The sequence below is a fragment of the Neoarius graeffei genome, chromosome 1 (genome assembly GCF_027579695.1).
Source record: "Neoarius graeffei isolate fNeoGra1 chromosome 1, fNeoGra1.pri, whole genome shotgun sequence".
NCBI classification, from domain to species: Eukaryota; Metazoa; Chordata; class Actinopteri; order Siluriformes; family Ariidae; genus Neoarius; species Neoarius graeffei.
Genome location: NC_083569.1, coordinates 67,206,503 through 67,228,057, shown reverse-complemented (window position 1 = coordinate 67,228,057; position 21,555 = coordinate 67,206,503).

Sequence of the window (21,555 nt, the reverse complement as noted above, 5' to 3'; positions counted from 1 at the left end):
TATTTGTCACATGCACACTCAAGCACAGTGAAATTCATCCTCCGAATTTAACCCATCTGAAGCAGTGAACACATACCCAGAGAAGTGGGCAGCCATACTACAGCACCAAAAGAGCGGTTAGGGGTTAGGTACCTTGCTCAAGGGCACTTCAACCCAATGCTGTCCCATGTGAACCTAACTGTATGTCTTTGAACTGTGGGGGAAGCCAGAGCACCCAGAGGAAACCCACACAGACACAGGAAGAACATGAAAACTCCACACAGAAAGGCCCCCCTGTCAGCCACTGGGCTTGAACCCAGAATCTTCTTGCTCTGAGACGACAGTGCTAACCACTACACCACTGTGCTGTGAACACAACCATCCAGTTTGTTATCAGAGAATGTTGCAAAAGCAAGTATCTGTGATGTATGGGAATGTATCAGTTTTGATGGCATGGGTGAGTTGCATGGGTGTGAAGGTTCCACTGATATATTGGGGCATATATTGAGATTTTAGAGAGACATATTCACCAAGGCAACATCTCTTCCTCAGAAATCCATTCTTATTTCAGCAGGATAATGCCAGGCTTCATTCTGCAGGCTACATCAGCATGGCTTCAAAGACAGAGTATGTGTGCATGACTGGCCTGCTGCCAGTCCAGATCTGCTTCCTTTTGAGAATGTATGGCACATCATGAAGAGGCAAATCAGATGATGGCGATCACAGAATGTTAGGCAGCTGAAGTCTTGTATCGAGCAAGAATGGGCAAAAATTCCAATTGTAAAACTGCAACAATCAGTATCCTCAGATCCCATACAATTAAAAAGTGTTAGTAAAAGGAAAGATGATGTACTACAATGGTAATAATGCCTCTGTCACAACTTTTATGAGTGTGTTGCAGGCATCAAATTCTATCTTCATTTATATTTATCTTTTCTTTGTACTTTTCTCAGCTAAATAAAGGTTCACATGAATTAACAAATCACAGATTTTTTTTTGTTTGTTTTTTTTATATTGCATTTTGGAAAATATCCCAACTTTTCTGGAAATGAGGGTAGTGTAATAGTGGTGCTTGAAAGTTTGCGAAACTTTTAGAATTTTCTATATTTCCACATAAATATGACCTAAAACATCATCAGATTTTCACACAAGTCCTAAAAGTAGATAAAAAGAACCCAGTTAAACAAATATGATAAAAATATTATACTTGGTCATTTATTTATTGAGGAAAATGATCCAATATTACATATCTGTGAGTGGCAAAAGTATGTGAACCTCTAGGATTAGCAGTTAATTTGAAAGTGAAATTAGAGTCAGGTGTTTTCAATCAATGGGATGACAATCAGGTGTGAGTGGGCACCCTGTTTTATTTAAAGAACAGGGATCTATCAAAGTCTGATCTTCACAACACATATTTGTGGAAGTGTATCATGGCATGAACAAAGGAGATTTCTGAGGACCTCAGCAAAAGTGTTGTTGATGCTCATCATGCTGGAAAAGGTTACAAAACCATCTCTAAAGAGTTTGGACTCCACCAATCCACAGTCAGACAGATTGTGTACAAATGGAGGAAATTCAAGACCCAGGAGTGGTCGACCAACAAAGATCAGTCCACGAGCAAGGCATATGATAGTCGGCGAGGTCACAAAGGACCCCAGGGTAACTTCTAAGCAACTGAAGGCCTCTCTCACATTGGCTAATGTTAATGTTCATGAGTCCACCATCAGGAGAACACTGAACAACAATGGTGTGCATGGCAGGGTTGTAAGGAGAAAGCCACTGCTCATTGAACAAAGAACATTGATCAAAGAACATTGCTGCTCATCTGCAGTTTGCTAAAGATCACATGGACAAGCCAGAAGGCTATTGGAAAAATGTTTTGTGGACAGACGAGACCAAAATATAACTTTTTGGTTTAAATGAGAAGCGTGATGTTTGGAGAAAGGAAAACACTGCATTCCAGCAGAAGAACCTTATCCTATCTGTGAAATGTGGTGGTGGTAGTATCATGGGTTGGGCCTGTTTTGCTGCATCTGGGCCAGGACACCTTGCCATCATTGATGAAACAATGAATTCTGAATTATACCAGTGAATTCTAAAGGAAAATGTCAGCACATCTGTCCATGAACTGAATCTCAAGAGAAGGTGTCATGCAGCAAGACAACGACCCTAAGCACACAAGTTGTTCTACCAAAGAATGGTTAAAGGAGAATAAAGTTAATGTTTTGGAATGGCCAAGTCAAAGTCCTGACCTTAATCCTATTGAAATGTTGTGGAAAGACCTGAAGCGAGCAGTTCATGTGAGGAAACCCAACATCATCCCAGAGTTGAAGCTGTTCTGGATGGAGGAATGGGCTAAAATTCCTCCAAGCCAGTGTGCAGGACTGATCAACAGTTACTGGAAATGTTTAGTTGCAGTTATTGCTGCACAAGGGGGTCACACCAGATACTGAAAGCAAAGGTTCACATACTTTTGCCACTCACAGATATGTAATATTGGATCATTTTCCTCAATAAATAAATGACCTTGTATAATATTTTTGTCTAATTTGTTTAACTGAGTTCTCTTTATCTACTTTTAGGACTTGTGTGAAAATATGATTATGATTTAGGTCATATTTATGCAGAAATATAGAAAATTCTAATGGGTTCACAAACTTTCAAGCATGACTCTCTCTCTCTCTCTCTCTCTCTCTCTCTCTCTCATATATATATATATATATATATACACAAGTGTGGCCGGATGGTCTCAAAGAGAGGCAAGATGATCCGGACTGAAGGGATTGACCTACCAGAGGGCAACATAGGTGATATCCAAGACAGCTACAAGTACCTTGGCATCCCACAGGCTAATGGAAACCATGAAGAGGCCACAAGGAAGTCAACCACAGCCAAATACCTCCAGAGAGTAAGGCAGGTCCTGAAAAGTCAGCTGAATGGTAAAAACAAGGTCCGAGCCATCAACATGTATGCACTACCAGTCATCAGATACCCCGCTGGTATCATAAACTGTCCAAAGGAGGAGATAGAAGCCACAGATATCAAGACTAGAAAGCTCCTCACCATGCATGGAGGGTTCCACCCCAAGTCCAGCACCCTGAGACTATACACTAAGCGGAAAGAGGGAGGCCGAGGGCTAGTGAGCGTCAAGACCACGGTCCAGGATGAAACATCGAAAATCCGAGAATACATCAGAAAGATGGCCCCAAAGGATGAACTGCTAAGTGAATGTCTCAGGCAGCAGAACCCTGATGAGAGTGCAGAGGAGGAGGAGGAACAGACAACCTGGAGAGACAAACCCCTACATGGCATGTACCACCGTCAGATAGAGGAAGTGGCTGATATCAAGAAATCCTACCAGTGGCTGGATAATGCAGGACTGACAGACAGCACAGAGGCACTAATCATGGCAGCACAAGAACAGGCCATAAGCACAAGAGCCATAGAGGCCAGGATCTACCAGAGTAGATCAGACCCAAGATGCAGACTGTGCAAAGAAGCCCCTGAAACAGTCCAGCACATAGTAGCAGGGTGTAAGATGCTAGCTGGATCAGCGTACATGGAGAGGCACAACCAAGTGGCTGGGATAGTATACAGGAACATCTGCAACCAGTGTGGAATAGAAATACCCAAGTCCCAATGGGCCATACCAAAGAAGGTGGCTGAGAACAACAGGGCCAAGATTCTGTGGGACTTCAGCTTCCAGACTGACAAACAGATCCTGGCTAACCAACCGGACATAGTGGTGGTGGACAAAGAGCAGAAGAGGGTGGTGGTGATAGATGTGGCGATCCCAGCTGACGCCAACATCAGGAAGAAGGAACATGAGAAACTTGAGAAGTATCAAGGGTTGAAAGAGCAGCTGGAACGGATGTGGAAGGTCAAGGGTTGCGTGGTCCCCGTGGTAGTGGGGGCACTTGGGGCAGTAACCCCCAAACTGGGAGAGTGGCTCCAGCAAATCCCAGGAACAACATCTGAAGCCTCAGTCCAGAAGAGCGCAGTCCTAGGAACATCGAAGATACTGCGCAGAACCCTCAAACTCCCAGGCCTCTGGTAGAGGACCCGAGCTTGAGGATGACATGGATACCACCCCCCCGCCGGGGGTGAGAAGGAGATATATATATCAGTGGCGGCTGGTAGTCTTTCAAACAGGGGAGGCTGGTTGGTTACGATATTTCCAGATTTTAAAAGAAAAAAGAAAAAACACATTAATTTTGCTCATACTCTTGCCTCTGATCTGGCTGATTGTTGGCAGGGTCACAAACTGTGAAATAACAGGTTCTTTTGGCCCATTAGCCTACTGTCCAATATACATAATGGTGGTGTTGGGGGGTATATTTTAACATTTTATATTTTAAAATTGTGGCATGTTGTTTAAAAATTGATCATTATTGAAAGCAGCTCTGTCAGGAACCTCAGCAGTAACAGCAGAGTGTTCTGGAATAGGCACAAGCACTGACCTTGGGGAGCCAAACATGGAGCTGGGTGCCACACATTTCATTCAATGACACTTTCCCTATATTTTACTTATTTTGACTGAGAAATGTTTTATTGACAATTTTGATAACCCTTCACTTTTAATCCAGGTCTGTAGTGTGAAATGTTCTCGGCTGTGTTTTTGTTTAAAAATGTTTTCCAAATTGTAGCTGTGTTTAATTCATATCCAGAAAAACATATATTCCAATATAATATACTCAGCATAAACATTTTAACCCTTTAATGCGCAAGCTATTGTAACCCCCTCTAACGCACAACATGGGTCACAAGTGACCCGCATTCATTTCTAATGTAATTTCCAGCAAGGACATGGTTTTCTCTCTTACAACTTCTTGAAACAATGCATTTAACCCTATAATATTTTATAAATTGACAGATTAGGTAGGGTTTGATGCACAAAAACTATTTTTTATCATTTTTACTTTTGTATCTCATAAATAAACATGTATTTGTAATTTCTCCATTAATTCGCAGACATGGGTCACAAGTGACCCGCATTCATTTCTAATGTAATTCCAAGCATGGATATGGTTTTCTCACTTACACCTTAAAAAATCAATACTTTCACCTACAATATTTAAAAAGTTTATAAAGTAGGTAATGTTTGAAGCATAAAAAATTTTTTTACTTAAGTTTATTTTAATTTAACCTAGATTTGGTGTTCTGAGGAACTATGATATTTGCAAGTGTTTCCTGTCAGGAAAACATTTAAAGTCGGACCACTGTTGATCGCTGACTGTTGACACTCATTTTAGAAGTTTACAAAGCTGCTTCTGCAAAACTACGTGTAAGTATTTATTTTCAGTTGTAATATTACATATTTATTACACAACTGTTACAGAGTTATTATTGAAGATAATTGTACAGTGCTCTGGCAAAACATGCCAGAGCACTGAACGCCTTCACCATCTTTACTGCACAACACCCTGACTATATGAATGGTGTGCCAAATGCACGGCAGCTTTTCATCAAGGAGTTGGCCAAAGAGCTCATCATGCCTCACATGAACAGGCGCATGGAGACCTCTGTTCATCTCCGGAGGAATGTTACTGAGGCCATGGCAACATGTGGTGTGAAAAGGGGGAGTGCTGAGACCATCCATCCACAAGAGGACTTAAGACAGGGAGGAAAATCAAAGAGGAAGAGATGCAGCCTTTGTCCAACTGCCAGAGATAGGAAAGTCACCCTCTCCTGCTCCAAATGCACACGGCCTATATGCAAGGACCATTCAGTTACTGTGGTCATTTGTGATACATGTAAGAACTGAGACTGCTGTCTCGGCGCGTTCTCAATGTATACATGCCTGTGCCCATGCCAATATAATATTATCTTACCCAATCAGTTTTATTCAGTTACATTTACCACTTCCCCACAGTTTGAAAGTTAATATTCCAGTTGTCCATGGCTCACTATAGCTACTAATGCAGTGAAGTTCAGTATTGGTGCTTACAGTGTTAGTTGCTGTACATAATGTACAATGTTTAATGTTTTAAATATACCAACAACCTTTTTAATCAGATTACTATTAGAAATGATTTAGATTTTTAGAATATTATTTTTTTGTTATTTGTAGTGAAATGGTTCGCATAATATCACATCACATTATCTCTAGCCGCTTTATCCTTCTACAGGGTCGCAGGCAAGCTGGAGCCTATCCCAGCTGACTACGGGCGAAAGGCGGGGTTCACCCTGGACAAGTCGCCAGGTCATCACAGGGCTGACACATAGACAGAGACAACCATTCACACTCACATTCACACCTACGCTCAATTTAGAGTCACCAGTTAACCTAACCTGCATGTCTTTGGACTGTGGGGGAAACCGGAGCACCCGGAGGAAACCCACGCGGACAACATGCAAACTCCGCACAGAAAGGCCCTCGCCGGCCCCGGGGCTCGAACCCAGGACCTTCTTGCTGTGAGGCGACAGCGCTAACCACTACACCACCGTGCCGCCGGTTCGCATAATATTTTTTATCTTAACACCAGAAGTCCCAGCATTTTTCTGTCTACCTAGAAGACCCACATAGGGGCCATTTGGCCCGACCGCTTTTCCCCAATACACTAATCACTCATTTTGTTATGGTAATGAGGCTGTTAGTGGCAGTTTGTGGGGTGAGGAGGTCACATTTCACACACTTCACACTTCAGTGGTGAAGTCATGTTGGCTACTTCTGTGTGAATGTGAGAATGAGGAATAAAAACACATTCTATTCTAAAATGTGAACATGTGAATGTCCCATGTGACCATAACGACTCATGTGACTGCAACCAGACACAAACAGCAATAATTATGTTCATTCCACTATGGCTACTTCACAAAATGTATTCCAATTCATGGAGTAGCCATAGTGGAATGAACATAATTATTGCTGTTTTTTAAAAGCTGAATATGTAATGATAAATTTTGATATTAAATGATGAAATAAACTAATTTCAAATATTACTGCAAATAAATTCTGATTCTTATTCTTGTTCTGATTCTTATTCTATTACTGCAAATAAATTCTGATTCTTTTACATAGGAAATTAATGCGGGTCATTTGTGACCCATGTGTGCAAATATAATATAGCTACATAAAAAGTGTTATAATTCAATGGGTAACCATAAATTAATGAAAAGAATAATTAATGTTTGAAAAAAAACTGAATAAGTGATGGAAACTTGGTAAATTAAATGAAAAATTAATTAAAAAAAAAAACTAGCTAAGAAACACTAAACCTTCAACAAAACTCCATAGAAAATGAATGCGGGTCACTTGTGACCCATGTTGTGCATTAGAGGGGTAGTGACAAAAAAAGTATTTTTATTTAAAATTGTTTAGAGATATAAATTTAAAAAAGTTTTGAAATGAACAAAAACAAGTTAATTGAGGAATTCATGGAGTGTGGGGTCATGAAAATAATTTATTGCAGAGATAAAAAGCAAATTAAACGCAGCCGGGTCACTTGTGACCCATGTTGCGCATTAAAGGGTTAAATAGATTCTATATTTTTGGTCCATCCATGACATATTACTAAAGTAGCCTATTTACTGTTGTTGATGTGGGTCACTTGCTGTTAGCCAACTCACTTTCTCGTACCAGGAGAACTGAAAGGAACGAGTATTATTCCCTACCTTTTTCACCAAGTCAATTTGAGGCGTTGGTCTACCCTGCTCTTTAATTTTAATTTTTTCCTCGAAAGGAAGACTGGCAAATGGCTTCGCCAAAATTAAATCAGCAATGCTTGGCATCCGTGCGCAGCTTTCTTGCTAGCTGACTAGCCCCCTCTGACTAGGCCCCTCAAGTTCAAGTTCAGTCACTCAAATAAACAAAATTTCTGGAACTAAGATAGCAAACTTGACAACACTATATTTACACTTTATTTACAATGAAAATATATACAAACTAAAAAAGCTGGTAGAAACTGTATGTAATGAATGAAATCAAAATGTAAGCTGATCGCTTACAATACACCACACCACTTGCGAATCCGCATGGGACTGAACTGAAATTCACCACTGCCTGTCTATATTTGAAATGAGCTGTCAATCAAAGAAAATATCCGGCCGCTTTCATCAATCACCAGTCTCCTCGCAGAAAGCTTTGCTATGTCCCTCCCACTGTGAGGCTGGGAGTCCGGTGGGTGGGCATTTTCGCAGTATTTGTCCAATAACCGTCTTGCATTTTGATATTGAAAAGCGCATAGCTCCCAAATGCCATTGAAGACCACTGAGGCTGGGAGTCCGGTGGGCGGGCGTTTTCGCAGTATTTGTCCAATAATCATCTTGCATTTTGAGATTGAAAAGCGCATAGCTTCCAAATGCCATTGAAGTCCACTGAGGCTGGTAGTCCAGTGGGCGGGCGTTTTCGCAGTATTTGTCCAATAATCGTCTTGCATTTTGATATTGAAAAGCGCATAGCTCCCAAATGCCACTGAAGTCCACTGAGGCTGGGAGTCTGGTGGGCGGGCGTTTTCGCAGTATTTGTCCAATAATCGTCTTGCATTTTGATACTGAAAAGTGCATAGCTCCCAAATGCCATTGAAGTCCACTGAGGCTGGGAGTCCGGTGGGCGGGCGTTTTCGCAGTATTTGTCCAATAATCGTCTTGCATTTTGAGATTGAAAAGCGCATAGCTCCCAAATGCCATTGAAGTCCACTGAGGCTGGGAGTCCAGTGGGCGGGCGTTTTCGCAGTATTTGTCCAATAATCGTCTTGCATTTTGATATTGAAAAGCGCATAGCTCCCAAATGCCATTGAAGTCCACTGAGGCTGGGAGTCCGGTGGGCGGGCGTTTTCGCAGTATTTGTCCAATAATCGTCTTGCATTTTGAGATTGAAAAGCGCGTAGCTTCCAAATGCCATTGAAGTCCACTGAGGCTGGGAGTCCGGTGGGCGGGCGTTTTCGCAGTATTTGTCCAATAATCGTCTTGCATTTTGAGATTGAAAAGCGCATAGCTTCCAAATGCCATTGAAGTCCACTGAGGCTGGGAGTCCAGTGGGCGGGCGTTTTCGCAGTATTTGTCCAATAATCGTCTTGCATTTTGATATTGAAAAGCGCATAGCTCCCAAATGCCATTGAAGTCCACTGAGGCTGGGAGTCCGGTGGGCGGGCGTTTTCGCAGTATTTGTCCAATAATCGTCTTGCATTTTGATATTGAAAAGTGCATAGCTCCCAAATGCCATTGAAGTCCACTGAGGCTGGGAGTCCGGTGGGCAGGCGTTTTCGCAGTATTTGTCCAATAATCGTCTTGCATTTTGATATTGAAAAGTGCATCGCTCCCAAATGCCATTGAAGTCCACTGAGGCTGGGCTGCATCGCGCTGTCACGAGGGGGAAAAAACTCACGCACACATTAGGCGAACTGGGGAAAGTTATAACGGAATGATTTCGCACTGTAGTTGGGTTGAGCACATATATTTCTATGATTCTGGATCTGAAATTGCAATGTTATAAGGTCGGCTATAACATAAGCCTAGTGCAATTCATCCTACACGATGTTCATCATTTTTAGAGGAGGCTGAGCCTCCCTTGTTGTCTTAGAGCAATCGCCCGTGATATATATATTACACACACTACCTAATTTGGTTAATTGGTAACAGGTCAGTAACATGATTGGGTATAAAAAAGAGCATCCCAGTAACATGATTGGGTATAAAAAAAAGAGCATCCCAGACAGGCTGAGTCTCTCAGAAGTAAAGATGGGGAGGAGTTCACCACTCTGTGAAAGACTGTGTGAGCAAACAGTGCAACAATTTGTGAATAACGTTCCTCAGTATAAAATTGCAAAGAATTTGGGGATTACATCATCTATGGTACATAATATCATTAAAATATTCAGAGAATCTGAAGAAATCTCTGCATGCAAGAGACAAGGCTGAAAATTGATATTAGACGCCTGTGGTCTTCATGTCCTCAAGCGACACTGCATAAAAAGCAGACACATGTCTGTCATGGGCTCAGTAACACTCAGTAACACTCTCTGGGCTCAGTAACGCTTCAAAAAAAAGTCATCTGTGAAAACAGTTCATTACTTTTAATTTAACATAAAAAAATACTATAAACAGCACTAAGCCATAATAAATGAAATAAAGCCAATATTTGGGATAAGACAACCCTTTGTTCAAAAAAAAAGTTGTCTCAGGTGCAATTAGTGCAGTTTTTTTTTTTTTTTAAGGAAATGAGCTGCAGGTTTTACTGAGCATCTTGCAGAACCAGCCACAATTCTTTTGGACACGATGACTGTCACACTTGTTTCTTAATTTTGCAGCAAAACCCATCAGCCTTCATTATGTTTTCTTCTTTAATCTGAAAAGTCATCTGTTATGTAATATGTTTCCTGTAACATTTAACTTTGTGTTGGTAAACAAATGTTTGGAACTCTGAAATGTTTTCATACTGACCCAATCATGTAGAAGTCAAATAAATAAATAAAAAAATAAATAAAAAGGTGCCTAAAACTTTTGCATAGTATTGAGGGTACACACACACACACACACACACACACTATGCCTCCTAACCATATAATTCAGTCAGAATCACACACACAAAGCAGATATGTACATACACCAGCCATGTTTCAGATTTCTGTTGTTTCTGTTTTTTTCATCTTAATTATTGTTTGTTTGTGTCACAATAAAAACAAACAAACAAACAATTTGCATCTTTAAACTGGTAGGCATGTTGTGTAAATCAAATGGTTTTAACCCCCCCCAAATAAAATAAAATAAATTTTAATTCTAGCTTGTAATGTGACAAAACAGGACAAACACCAAGGGAGATGAATACTTTTGCAAGACACTGTAAGTAATGAAAGGTAAAATCTGTACATTCAGAAGTGATAGAGGAGCTGTGATGTGTGTGTTGTGTGTGTGTTGAGAGAGAGAGAGAGAGAGAGAGAGAGAGAGAGAGAGATGTCTGGGTTACAGGCCAGAAGCATAAGTGGGGGAGATTTTTCCCTCTTCCAGTCTGAAGCAACTGTCAGAAACTGAGGAGCAAGTTGGAGGGATGTTAAGAGGAGTCAGGAATGGCCTGGAGGTGTTTCTACTCCCTGTCTCTTTCCTTCTCTCTCATACCACAGGTGTGAAACTTCAAACATTGCCCCTCTCCTTGCATGCCACTGCACCCAGTAAAGACCAATCCTGTCAAAATGCACCCTCTTAACACTGAGAGGACACACACCTACATACATGAAAGCATATATGCTTTATCTACAGATGATCTACAGATGTATCTACAGATGTATCTACAGATGATCTAATAATGGTGTACAATACCCATATTATGTCTACCACTCTAATGTATTCATATGCAAAAAAAAAAAATGCAAGAACAAAACTATGAATATTTATTCTTTCCACAAAATAATTACTGGTATATTACTTACAGTCACCTGTACTGGTCTATGATGCAGAGGTCCAAACATTGCTAACAAGCAAATCATAGTAGACAGAGAAAAAAAAAATGGAATTTTACCACAAACCCCCTAACATATGTATGTCCTGTATATGGATGAGATGGCTTCTTTTCTTTTCTTTTCTTTTTTCTTCTCAAAATGTGCACCAAACTGCAGTAAGAAAACATGGATAAAAACATCTGGTGTGGCTAATAAGCAGCTCCTCCACTCACTCACTCACTCACTCACTCACTCACTCACTCACTCACTCACTCATTCATTTACACCAACCAAAAGAGACTACAGTCTCACTCACTTGTTTTCTATTATCTCTTAAGCCAGAGGCTCATGAATTCATGAGTCATAATTCACTTAGATAAAGCTAACATCAAGATAAGTAACTGCTACCAAATGCAAATGTGCATTTTCCATAGCTAATGTCCTTTCCATTTCAGAGAAAATTTTCTCTCATTGGGCAAAACTGTATCTATGTTTGATCTAAATAAACAGACAGGCATAATTTTCAGGTGCCTTCTGATTATCCATAGCAAAGAGTCAAAACTTGTAAATGCTATGGCTAAAGTGTATGCATGTGAACATGATGCTGCTCGATGACAAGCTGTATGATATACATATTTATCATTTTCTTTCTTTAAAACATTAAAAAACTCTAACTTTAAAACTCTTCCCCCTTTTCTGTCATAAAAGTGATTCATAGTGTAAAAGTGATGTATATTTCATTATTAGTTATCTTGATATTTTGGGAGCAGACACCTTATTTGTTTCTTTACCACAGTGCACTGGCTGGTAATGAAGATGGCTCTGCTCCAAGTTCACCAGTTCCACCAAGGAACTGTGGGACATTTGCACTAAATTACACACCTGGCATTATTTTGTGTCATTAAAAATCAAACTTCCCCGACACTGCTGAAATTGGTCTTTATGTGTCAGTGGAAAGCTGGCTTTAAGACCATGTGTTAGGGTGCATGTAGAGGGGTATAGAGCCATTGAACAAAAGCAAAGCTTGTCCTCATCACTATGGGAGACACTGCAAAACAGTTCTTTGTCAGACAATAAAAGGGCAGTGACCAGCACCAGTGAAAGTGGATGGATCAAGATGTAAACTAGCATCTGATTGTGTTGAAATCCTTTCCTGTTGTCATGTCTGCACCTGCTAGTACACTAGACTTCACTTCCCTGCATTCACAATGGCATTCAAATATGGCTGCCACAGACTATGACAGCCATCCTGCACCATTTACAGTCTTCTAAGTTCTAATTGCACACACATGGACTATCACAGCACACATATAAGCACTCTACACAGCACTTATTCTTTGTGAAGTAAACACTGAGTGCGTTTACATGCACATAGAGAAAATCGAATTTCTGCCGTTGCTCGACTGAAATCGAAGTTCTAAATGCCATGGATACACCTTAGCTAGGCTGAAATTGAACCAAATTTGATTTCTCGTAATTGAGCTACGCAACCTAGATTATGCGATTTTTGCCGAGCTACTTAGTGCATGTATACCCTATTGAGCTACGTAGTCGAGCTACTTACTTCAGCACTGCCCCTTCCGGAAGTGACGAGTGATGAGACCACAAGCGGGAAACACGACAGCCTCGGTCGGCATGACAACAGTAGTAGCGAGCAGCAGAAGAGGTCAGGAGGAACAAACGAAGAAGAGAAAATGGCGAGCAGAAATGTGCACTTCTGGAGCAATGAGGAGACAGAGTTCATGCTCATTCAGCTTAAGGAGTTGAATATATTGAAATTCATGGACGGGAGAAAAACGCGCAATGGAGAACACGGAACTGATAACTTTGTTTACACTCTTGAATAGCTCTTCTTCATGACGACAACCGGAAGTGTACCAACACGATGGGCCGTGTAGCGCCACCTGTGGCTCGGGTGCACAATGTACCTCACACAATAGCTCGATTTCCTTGTGTGCATGTAGGATTGGATTTCTCTGGCACCCCTGCTGGGACCCTTTGCTCGATTACCGACAGCAGCTCGATTTGGATGTGCATGTAAACGTACTGAGTCAGTTCCTTGTGTTTCACTTTACCAAGCCTTTGTTATTGCTCTGCTGATTCTGTTTTTTTTGTTGTTGTTTATTTGTTTTTTTTTTTACTTTGTGCTTTGGGACTTTGCCTTTTGATCTTGCCTCTGATACTCTGTTTGTGCCTCACCTGATCATTTCCTGTTTTGATTCTGCTTTCTACCTCATAATTTGGATTTGGCTGCCAGTTTTTCTCAATAAACTCTGTTCTGCTTTTACATCCATCTGCTGCTTGCATACCTGAGAGATTACTTCACTGTCTCCATGGATGTAGCAGAGGAGAGCCAGCAAACTGCCTTGTCTGCACAGAGCCATCTCCTAGGAGAACAGCAGTAACATCTGGTTGAACTTGACACCTGTGTTACCTAACTCACCAATTATGAACTCCAGCATGTTTATCCCCATCCTGACAAGTACTCAGGAGAAACATCTGAGTGCAAGAGATTTCTGCTGCATTGCTCCCTGTTTTTCTCTACTCAGGTGGGGACCACAGACTAACAACAAAAAAAAAAAGTTTATCAACCTTTTTACCAATAAAGTGATTAAGTGGGTGCCTGCAGTTTTGGAGAAGGGCAGTGAGTGTATGTCTTCATACAACCGATTCATTGAGCTGTTTGGCTGGGTTTTTCATCATGGTCCTGAAAGGGTGGAGGTTGGTGAACAACCACTCACCATTAAACAAGGGAGAAGATGAATTGCAGGGTATGCTGTCAATTTCTGAATACTCGCAGCAAGAAGTGGATGGAATGAGGCTGCCTTAAAAGTTGCTTTTTGCCAAGGTCTTAATCCTGAGGTACTCACTAAACTGGAATGTCAGGATTATCAAGTCTCTCTCGACTCTCATCAATGTGTCCATTCAAAAGTCGATCTGCTCAGGAGCTGACCATCACTGCACACTCCCACTAACCTCCCAAGTGCCACAGAAGACTCAGAGTCCATGCAGATCTCTAACTTAAATCTTAACTCTTAAGACTTAACACATAGTTAAGTCTTTCTGAATGGGAGTGCAGGCACAGAGAGAGTCTGTGTTTCTATCTGGGGACTCCACACATCATGTGTCAAGTTGTCCTACTCAACAGGACAAACCTCAAATGATGGCTGAGGCCCTGTTTACATTATTTCGAATCAGCGGATCATCAGATTAACGTTTTTAAAACGATTCGCGTGCACACAGCAACGCCAATACACGGATACGCTAATCACATGACTAATTAGACGGCACGTCACATGATCCCAGTGCATATCGGGCATGCGCAAGTCACTCACCACTTGCAAGTGGAAGGATGGCAAGCGAACACCTTCTCCAGCAGATAAACACACCTGGCTGTGATGTTCATGTTCTCACTGAGTTTAAGCACCTGAAGGAGGTTGAAATGTGTAAATAAACCTCAGTGCAGCTCAGCGCTTCCTCCTGCGCTCCAAATCACTCCGCCCTGAACAGCGAGTGCCCTCTGGAGGGTGTGCACTCCGGCCCTGCGTAGCTCACAGAGCGCGCGAGTGAAGCGCACGAGCAGTGATTCGGGACTGAGCCGCTGTGTGTGTGATCCCAACGCCAGCGAATCAGGAAGGTGGATGTCACAGTGACGTTGTCCAATGACGACGTCAGCTAGAGCTCAGCACAGCATATCCGCGTATCCTCAATGTTTACACAGCACAGGACCAGACACGAACTGGATTGAATACGTGGGCTCTGGCGGATTCCCGTTTCCCGGCGTTTTAATGTGAATGGACAGTGCATCCGCGAAGAAAATGAGACAGATACGGTCTAATGTAAACTTGGCCTGAGAGATCCCTAACCACCTCAAGCCCTATCTCACTCAGTGCGTTTACATGCACATCCAAATCAAGCTACTGTCGGTAATCGAGCAAAGGGTCCCAGCAGGGGTGCCAGAGAAATCCAATCCTACATGCACACAAGGAAATCGAGCTATTGTGTGAGGTACATTGTGCACCCGAGCCACAGGTGGCGCTACACGCCCCATCGTGTTGGTACACTTCCGGTTGTCATCATGAAGAAGAGCTATTCAAAAGTATAAACAAAGTTATCAGTTCCGTGTTCACAAGAAGAACGACGACAAGGACAGCAACATCGAGATTATATATATATATATATATATATATATATATATATATATATATATATATATATATATATATATATATTCAACTCCTTAAGCTGAATGAGCATGAACTCTATCTCCTCATTGCTCCAGAAGTGCACGTTTCTACCACTGTTGTCATGCCGACCGAGGCTGTTGTGTTTCCCGCTTGTGGTCTCATCACTCGTCACTTCCGGAAGGGGCAGTGCTGAAGTAAGTAGCTCGACTATGTAGCTCGATAGGGTTTACATGCACTAAGTAGCTCGGCTACAATCGCATAATCTAGGTTGCGTAGCTCGATTACGAGAAATCCAGTTCAGTTCGATTTCAGCCGAGCTAAGGTGTTTCCATGGCATTTAGAACTTCGATTTCAGTCGAGCTATGGCAGAAATTCGATTTTCTCTATGTGCATGTAAACGCACTGACTGAGTCTGTCTAAGTCTCTTTCTCTCATTGATCATTCATGCTTGACATGCAGATAAGGTTCTCATAATTTGTTTATGTTCTTCCAGCTCTGATGTATTCTGGAGCTGTAGGAAACATCATTGACAGTGACACTGTGCAAAGATTACAAATCCCCACACAACCATTCCAACAGCCCCTTAGGATTAGGACCAGTGATGGTGGACTCATTGGAAGTGGCATAATCACATCAAGCACCAAAGCTTTCATGCTCCAAGTCAGTGTACTACACTATGAAACATCTCTTTTCTAGTCACAGTAACTAAGAAACAACCTATCATTTTGAGATTTCAATGGCTACAACAGCATAACCCACAGATTTCATAGTTGGATAGAGAAATAATCCAGTGGTCTAAATCTTGCATCAGGCATTGTGTCCATAGCCCCCATCTCACAGTAGCTTCTACCCCAGAGGAAAGCCCTGAAGTCACTACTGCTACCAATATTCCAGAGAACTATCATGAGTTCATAGAGGTGTTCAGTAAGGGTAAAGCCACTGGGCTCCCTCCTCACTGATCCTACGACTGTGCCATTGAGCTCCTTCATGACACCATGCCTCCTCTTTGTGCACTGCATTTATCCACTATATCTGAGCAGGAGGCTATGGAGGATTATGTGCAGGAGGTTTTACAACAGGCATACATCCATTCCTCCACATCTCCTCCTTCTGCTGAATTATTTTTCATGGTAAAGAAAGGAAGGGGCCTTTGTCTATGTGTTGATTATAGAGAACTCAACCAGATCACAGTAAAATATCCCTGTTCCTTGCTTTTAGTTACCTCAGCCCTTGAACAATATAGATCAACTAAAGTGTTTACCTAGCTCAACTTATACAGTGGTTATAATCTAATGTGAATCTGAGAGGGTGATGAGTGGAAGACAGCTTTAAGCATGACCTATGTCCACTATGAGTACTGCATGATGCTGTGTGGGCTATCCTATGTCATAAGTGTATTTCAGTGTCTAATAAATAGCATTTTGAGAGACTTGTTGGGGAACTTCGTCATTGCCTACATTGATGACATCTTGATCTCTGACCCAAGAAAGTCATGTGCATCATGTGCCTACACTGGAACAAAGAGGCTGAAAAGGCCTTCTCCCAACTTAAAACAGCCTTCATGTCTGCTCCCATTCTGAAACACCATGATCCTACTGAGCCCTTCATTGAAGAAGTTGATGCATCTGAGTCCAGAGTTGGGACAGTGCTGTTGCAATGTTTCAGCAAAAAGCCAAACTGAACCCTGTAGCATTTTACTCTAAAAAACTCACCCCCACAGAACAAAACTATGATATTGGTAATGGGGAGCTGTTGGCTGTCAAACTGGCACTGGAGGAGTGGTGACACTGTCGGGAGTGGGCAATTTACCATTTGCACAGACCACAAAATCCTGGAGTATCTCAAAACCACTAAACAATTGAATCCATGTCAAGCCTGCTGGATCCTCTTCTTCACAAGATTTCAGTTCATCATAGCATACAGGCCTGGCTCCAAGAATATAAAAGCTGACTCTCTGTCCCATATCCACCCATATAAAGCTCCAGATGAAAATCCAGTACCCATTATCCTTCCATCCTGTTTTGTGAAAGCCTTTACTTGGGAGCTGACCACTTGCCTCACCAACCATATCTATGTTCCTCCACACCTCAGAGGCCATCTGATCACCTGGGCACACAATACTGGGCATACCATTGGGCATCCAGGTAATCAGTGCACCTACCAACTACTAAGGACTAAATACTGGTAGCCCAACATTTTGACATATCAATCACTTCACCTCCCCAAGCTCAGTGTATGCAAAACCTAAGGTTCGCTGTGGGCTCCCACTGGGTAAATTCATACCACTTCCCATACCTCAGTGTCCCTGGTTTCATAAAACCGTAGACTTTATCACATATTTTCCTAATTCACAAAGCAATATTGTAATCATGGTCATCATTGATCGTTTCTCTATGTCTCTAAGACTCATCCCTCTACCAGGCTTTCCCACAGCATTTGATACAACTGAACTAATATTCACCCATGTGTTTTGATACATTGGTATCTTAGAACATATAGTCAGTGATCACAGTCCCCAGTTTACATCACCACTCTGGTCCAAGTTTATGTAGAAAGTGGGAGTGTTGGTGATCCTGACATCTAATTACCGGCCAAATAAGAGATTGGGTGTTTCCTCAGAATCTTTTGCATCAAAAACCAGAGGGACTGGGTGAAGTTCTTACCATGTGTGAAATACACCCAGAACTCTCTATGTCTCTCTGCCACCCATCTTACATCCTTCCAATGTGCATTCAGCGATCAACTTCTCCTCTTCCCATGGGACAATTCTCCCACTGACATATCCACAGTTGATGAGTGGTTTAAACACAGTGAACAAGTGTGGGAGAGTGTCCACCAGTGCTTAGAGCAAGTGATGCAAAAGTACAAGTACTTCACTTTCTGTCACAGAAGGGAAACCCCTCACTATAACCCAGGTGACTGAGTATGGCTGTCTACCAAAGACATCAGGAATCCACAGACCTGCAAGAAACTCCAAATACATTGGCCCCTTTAAAATCATTCAATGCATCAATGATGTTACTGACAAGGTTGACCTGCCCAGACACAGTAAACTCTCACCCATATTCCAAATATCATGCCTCGAACCTGCCATTCCAGGTCCATTAGCCCTCCACCTCACCTCCTACACCCCTCCCTCTTGACGGGCAACCAGTCTACATTATCCATGACATTCTTAACTCTTGCCACAAAGAAGGCAAATTGAAATATCTGGTGGAGTGGGAGGGTCACGGCTCTAAAGAGCAGTAAGGACATCCTAGACCTACTCCTATCTCAAGTATAGAGATCTTGCAGTCACGTGACCGGAAAGTTAACAGCCGCCATCTTGTCGGCAAACAACACAGCTGAATACTGCTGCACTTGTGTACAGAATGGATCAATTTCAACCGACGGATTACACGACTCATTTTTCTAATGAACAGATAACTAGATATATGTCTAAAATAAACTATCTACAGATTAGTGACCCTTATGGCTTACCGGACGTAGTTTTCACGACCGTGTCAGTGGATTTTGAACTGCCGGAGGTGGAATACCCGGACGTGTATAATTACCTCATCAACTTTCCCTCGCTGTTCAGTGGTGAAGCACTGCGTGCTTATAAATCTTTGGACAGTTATCTCTACAGAAATTCAGGATTTGTCAGCCCCCCTAAGATGTGGCATCTTGTAAAGAAGAAAATAACAATCCTCATTGGCCGGGTAAGTCACTTAAGTATTGAGCACTAGAACTGATGCTAGATATATCAGTAGTATCTAGCATAGCACTGACCAGCCGATTATGGTTGAATCATACATGGCATATATATTTATTTATAAATCCTTATAAGGATTTATCCTTATATTTATAAGGATTTACTACTAAGACAGTGGTAAATTCTTATAAGTTCTTTACTGGTTTTTTTTTCGTACCACACCGCTAAAGACCCAATCCACCCCGCCCCAACCCTTTTCTCAGGCTCCCACTTCCCGGAATTTTTTATTAGAACATATGCTGCAAATAACCACATGGATATACTGAAATAAATACATGACGAACCTGAGATGAAATGGTCACTGCACAGGCGCCAGTGATCGTTCCTTCCAGTCGGTACCCATGCCTTGTTCTTGTTGTTTGGATCAGCCCGGCCGATAGCAGCAATCCATTTTGCGTGCCTGTCAGGGTCCCGTGGCAGCCTATGAAACTAACTTCCCGTTTTCTGACCTCTCCTGTTGTGGCATTTATATGCCATGCAACTCTCTGGCATCGTGGCACGGTAATATTTGAATATTTCGGCGAAAAATAATGAAAGTCAGTGTTGGAAAGACGGCGGAAATATGGCGTTTAACCGACAAGATGGCGTTTGTCTACAATCTGGAGCGGATGTGACGTCACATGCAAGTGCTCCATTCCATGCCAAGCATCCTGATAAACCAGGCCCTTGCCACTGGGCCACCCAAAAAAACCTACTGCTCCCACTGAGCTCTTTGGGGGGTGTTTCTGTCACATATTCACATGTGACATGCTAGCACTCTAGACTCCACTTGCCAGTATTCATAGAGGCCTTTCTGCACTTCAGTGTTCACAGTCTCCTGATTTGTAGATTTCTAATTGCACACACCTGTACTCAATCACCACAACACACATATAAGCACTCTCACAGCACACTTATTCTTTGCAAAGTAAATGCTCAGTTCCATGTGTCTGACTTTACCAAGCCTTTGTCATTGTTCTACTGATTCTTCTTATTTTTTATTTTTAAATGTATTTTTTTAAGTATTGTTTGTGCTTTTGGACTTTGTCTTTTGATCTTGCCTCTGTTTGTGCCTTGCCTGACCATTGCCTCTTTGATTTTGCTTTCTGCCTCATGATTTGGATTTGTCTGCCAGTTTGCCTCAATAAACTCTGTTCTGCTTTTACATCTGTCTGTCACCTACATACTTGACACCTGTAAGGAGATAAAGATAGTATAGGAGCAAAAAATGATTCATTCTCTACTGCAGTTGGAAAATAGTTTTCATTACACACTGCTCAAAAAGCACATTCACTAATTATTATCTATCATCATGTCACAACACTACAGTGATAGACCAGGCAAAGAATGGAAAGGTCCATCTTGGAATTTGGTCCTCAGTCAGGAGGACTGGTATCACAGAATGCCTTTATTTTGTACTTTGTCATCACATATGCCAAAGCAAAGCTTTACATATGGAAATCAATATTATCATTAAATCCTTTAAATAACCCATAATTATATATATGGATAAAGCTGCTAGAGATAATGAGATGAGATATATGCCTCAAACAAAAATAGTACCATCTGCTAACAACCACATCTTATTATGCACCCATTTCCATTAAAAAGGGAATAAAAAATAAGTACATTAGAGACACAGCCATTGTATATTGTTACCAATGTTAATTATAAGACTAGCTATCCTTAACAGGAAAATGTGGAATTATTTGAAGATAATGATACAACCCCGATTCCAAAAAAGTTGGGACAAAGTACAAATTGTAAATAAAAACGGAATGCAATGATGTGGAAGTTTCAAAATTCCATATTTTATTCAGAATAGAACATAGATGACATATCAAATGTTTAAACTGAGAAAATGTATCATTTCAAGAGAAAAATTAGGTGATTTTAAATTTCATGACAACACATCTCAAAAAAGTTGGGACAAGGCCATGTTTACCACTGTGAGACATCCCCTTTTCTCTTTACAACAGTCTGTAAATGTCTGGGGACTGAGGAGACAAGTTACTCAAGTTTAGGGATAGGAATGTTAACCCATTCTTGTCTAATGTAGGATTCTAGTTGCTCAACTGTCTTAGGTCTTTTTTTTGTCGTATCTTCCATTTTATGATGCGCCAAATATTTTCTATGGGTGAAAGATCTGGACTGCAGGCTGGCCAGTTCAGTACCCAGACCCTTCTTCTATGCAGCCATGATACTGTAATTGATGCAGTATGTGGTTTGGCATTGTCATGTTGGAAAATGCAAGGTCTTCCCTGAAAGAGACATCGTCTGGATG